Below are 4,934 nucleotides of genomic sequence, written 5' to 3' on the forward strand. Positions count from 1 at the left end.
TCTCCATGAATGTTTTTCCACATTCCTCACACTTGTAGTTCCTCACACCAGTGTGTGTAAGGATGTGTGTGGTGAGGTGACCCTTCTCCATGAATGTTTTCCACATTCCTCACACTTGTAGTTCCTCACACCAGTGTGTGTAAGGATGTCTGTGGTGAGGTACCTTCTCCATGAATGTTTTCCACATTCCTCACAATTGTAGTTCCTCACACCAGTGTGTGTAAGGATGTGTGTGGTGAGGGTACCCTTCTCTATGAATGTTTTTCCACATTCCTCACACTTGTAGTTCCTCACACCAGTGTGTGTAAGGATGTGTCTGGTGAGGGTACCCTTCTCCATGAATGTTTTTCCACATTCCTCACACTTGTAGTTCCTCGCACCAGTGTGTGTAAGAATGTGTGTGGTGAGGTGACCCTTCTCCATGAATGTTTTCCCACATTCCTCACACTTGTAGTTCCTCACACCAGGGTGTGTAATGTCTGTGGTGAGGTACCCTTCTCCATGAATGTTTTCCCACATTCCTCACACTTGTAGTTCCTCACACCAGTGTGTGTAAGGATGTGTCTGGTGAGGGTACCCTTCTCCATGAATGTTTTCCCACATTCCTCACACTTGTAGTTCCTCACACCAGTGTGTGTAAGAATGTGTGTGGTGAGGTGACCCTTCTCCATGAATGTTTTCCCACATTCCTCACACTTGTAGTTCCTCACACCAGTGTGTGTAAGGATGTGTCTGGTGAGGGTACCCTTCTCCATGAATGTTTTTCCACATTCCTCACACTTGTAGTTCCTCACACCAGTGTGTGTAAGTATCTGTCTGGTGAGGTACCTTCTCCATGAATGTTTTCCCACATTCCTCACACTTGTAGTTCCTCACACCAGTACGCCAGAATAGAGGAGCTAGAATGGCACTGAATTTTGAAAAAAAACCTACAGCCTAATCCTGGGGGGCAAACCTAACCTAACCTACTAACTCTCTTGGGCTAAGGTAACCCATGCTAATCCTGCTGGGCTATCCTAACCAAGCCAAAACCTAACCTAGCCATGAAGGGCTAACCGTGTATGTGTGTGTGTGTGTGTGTGTGTGTGTGTGTGTGTGTGTGTGTGTGTGTGTGTGTATATATATATATATATATATATATATATATATATATATATATATATATATATATATATATATATATATATATATATATATATTCCTTTTTTGGTTTGAATTTTTTTCACAGGAGAATAATGCTGCATATGTATGTTCTATTCCACAGATCACCAGTGTAAGCAAGCACATTAATTATGTAAAGAAAATGGCCTTCCAACTTGATTTCACAACAGAAGGCTTCAGTAATATAATTTTGAAAAATGAAAAAGATGAAATACAAGTGAAAACTAATGCATTTAATGATGAGGACGCATGGAGGTGGAAAGAAATTTTTACTTTGAAGAATAGTGTTTGCTTCAATGTATCAAGATATTTCACAGGTGTAAGATACACATTTCACCAGAAATTCATCTGCATGCATGGCGACAGACGCCATAAAGGAGCTATAAAACAAACACAGGGTTAGTATTGCTGTATCAAAGAGCTATAGGACTATTGTATTTACTTTTATACTGTGACCGAACTTTACCTGTGACGGCACTATACTCAGACACATTTAAATTGCTACAATTGACTGCGCATGCATTAGCATAGAGGCATTAATTAGAAATTATCACAAGTGCTTTGCCTTCTACATATAAATTTATCCAGGAAGGAAGATTATATTATAAGACTTAATATATAATTATGTAATTATATTGCCAGATGCAGTGTAACAATGGACATGAAAATCAAGCTCATCACAAGAGACACCTACAAGATAGATAAGGATGTCAGGACCCATCCATGTATGATCATCATAAAGGGTGTCCACAATCATCCTACAGACTCTGCATCTGCTCTGCAACAACTGAGAGTTTTACCAGACACCAAGAATGCTTACTTCAAGTACTTCAATATTGATAAGTGTACATGAGAATAGTTGTGGCTACATTTATTGAGTGTAACATCAAGGGAACTCACTACTTCATAAATACCATCATTCCTATTGCAATCACGATAAGTATATATATATATATATATATATATATATATATATATATATATATATATATATATATATATATATATATATATATATATATATATATATATATATATATATATATATATATATATATATATATATATATATATATATATATATATATATATATATATATATATATATATATATATATATATATATATATATATATATATATATATATATATATAATTAGGTACTGTGCTAATTTAGTATGTTTGAATGTTTTTCAATCAATGCATCGCAATACAGGAAGAGGAAATACCTGGCACACAGACAAGTGGGATATTCCTGTACTCGATAAAATTTCTACCCCATCTACTTTAATCTAGTTTATCATTACAAATGCATATTTCTTTTTCAGGCATGTCTGTAGCGCAGGCTGCAAGATGTTACCAAGATCAAATAAATGTCAGTGCAAGTCTCGCTACTAAGGCCAATTCTGCCATAAATCCCTCCCATAGAGTCATCTATCACATACGGAACCTGTGGCTCAAAGCAAACCATGGCACTTTAGGAGGAGGAGATATGTTTGCTTCCATTGAGAACTACGCTGCTACTTCAAAAGCTTCCAAGATTGAATATAAAACTGACGGGGAGAAATTTGCAGTTGTGTTAGTCACTGAATTTATGGGCAGAATTCATGAAAAATGCAGAGAAGCTGGTGAAGTTGTGTTCGTCGACACTACAAGTCACTTAGATCAACTGAACACAGCAGTAACTCCTTTTCTGTGTGCTGGGCCAGCTGGAGCTCTTCCCCTTCACATCTTCTCAGGATGAAGAAAGCTATACTGCAGGTATATATATATATATATATATATATATATATATATATATATATAGATATATATATATATATATATATATATATATATATATATATATATATATATATATATATATATATATATTTTGCAATGAAGCATTTTCCCTGTGGTTTCACATCCTATTGTTGGAATACGTAGGTATGGTAATATACCTTTCATTATATTTTTCAGGTTTTCAGTTACTGAGGAAGGTGCTCGGTGAGACTGCCTTTTCCAACAAGGGCATCCAGCTTGTTTCATAACAGACAACAGTGACGCTGAGCGTAATGCCTTGAAGACTGTATGGCCAGAATCTCAGCGCTTTCTGTGCATATTCCACATCCTGCAGCAGGTCTGGAGGTGGCTGTGTGATGGTTCACATGGCATCAAGAAGGAAGATCGCCGAGTACTAATGACAGTGGCAAAGAATCTGGTATATGCTGATTCAGATGAAACATTTCAAGATGAATGGAATTGCTTTTGTCAGACCCCAGAAGCCCAAAAGTATAACCAGTACATGAGGTACAGTTACCTATGTATTGTAGATATGTGACCATTATTAATTTTTAGATGAAATAAGATGGTCATTTTTTTAAGCTCAATTGTATTATATCTGTGGATGTTTGACAGTTTCCATTTAGCTAGTGAAGACTAACAGATTATGTATTAAAATTTCAATCTTTCAGATATAGGCTACCGTACAAGAGGGAAAAAATACATACGTTGGTATGGTAACCAAACCATTCAAAGTATATTTAGTGAATGTATGATAAGATTTTCAATTTCATTCTGCCTATGCATGTGTGGTGGTGGCTGCTCTGTCTTTTCTGCGGTTTGCTGAAGTTTGATATGATTATTCTTGTAGTTGCCTACTCATGTTGGTGCACATCTTTATTATGAACAGCATGTTTATTTTGCACTTGGATATGTACACATGGTGTACGTTTAAAGATAATTTTAAAAATGCAGATGTACTGATGCGGATGTGGATTAATACTTTTAAAATTTAGTATGCGCTTTACGTTTGTTTTGGTGGCTGGCTTGCTTGTCTTTATCGTCCAGTTTGCTGAATGTTTTAATGCATCATATTATAAGATTCATTTTGACTTGCGTACATTCTTGACAGTTAAAATGTATAGTACAGATAACCATTCCTTGTTGGTGTATGTCATGTACAGACCCCTCCTCTAACAACATTTCGTCTGACACTATCAAAGTCCTTCCCACCTGTGATGAATGACAGGCAAAAAGTTTAAACTACCCTGCCCTTCTCTTAGTAACGATTCGCACCATGTATTTGTTTTGTCTTAATATAGCCACAATTGCCAGATATAGGAACGAAAATGCATTGGTGGAGGCATTGGAGGTGGCAGGGGACTGTACATAAGTAATGCACTGATAATATGTTATTTCAATGTAGTTAAAGTATATTGCATTTACAGGTATCTGGCAAAGCTGATAGAAAGGAAGGAAGAATGGAGTACTGTGTACAGGGCTGGATTTTTGCTACGTGGACACCACACAAATAATTTTGCAGAATCTACCATGTGCATCATTAAAGATATCATTCTCAACAGGTTAGTGTGCCATTTGTCATTATATATACCTCAGTCAAGCTATAAACGTCTAATAGGTCGATGAACGGGGTCGTTCATAGCGAATTCGTTCATAGTTAATACTGTATGCTATGGGAAAAAGGCTAATAGGTCAATCAGCCCTCTCCTAAACCTAACTTTCAGCCCTATTTTACCTGTTTTCCGGGAAAAAATGGTGTTAAACATGGAATACATTGTACACATAAAGAAAATGGTAAAGTGACCTCTGACACGTCATATAAAACATGTATTATATTCCTTATAATGTTTGTATATGCAGGAACCCATCGATGACTGACGAATTTACAATGATGTACTTTTTCCAATAATCCTCCCCAGTGGCGTAGCCAGTGGGGGACCATAGGAGATTGCCCCTAGGCAAATTTCTAGGAAAATTTTTGAGACGTT

The 4,934-nt window shown here is 36.5% G+C and overlaps 1 long non-coding RNA gene across 1 annotated transcript; it reads left to right on the plus strand.

The window, feature by feature from the left end:
- The first annotated feature begins 3,183 nt into the window (after nucleotides 1-3,183).
- On the plus strand, nucleotides 3,184-4,619 carry LOC126994593 (uncharacterized). The gene is made up of 3 exons (XR_007749330.1): nucleotides 3,184-3,453; nucleotides 3,618-3,657; nucleotides 4,374-4,619. It is a non-coding gene; the product is annotated as an uncharacterized LOC126994593 (long non-coding RNA).
- Nucleotides 4,620-4,934: the final 315 nt, after the last annotated feature.

Source organism: Eriocheir sinensis, unplaced genomic scaffold (assembly GCF_024679095.1).
Source record: "Eriocheir sinensis breed Jianghai 21 unplaced genomic scaffold, ASM2467909v1 Scaffold827, whole genome shotgun sequence".
Lineage (NCBI taxonomy): Eukaryota > Metazoa > Arthropoda > Malacostraca > Decapoda > Varunidae > Eriocheir > Eriocheir sinensis.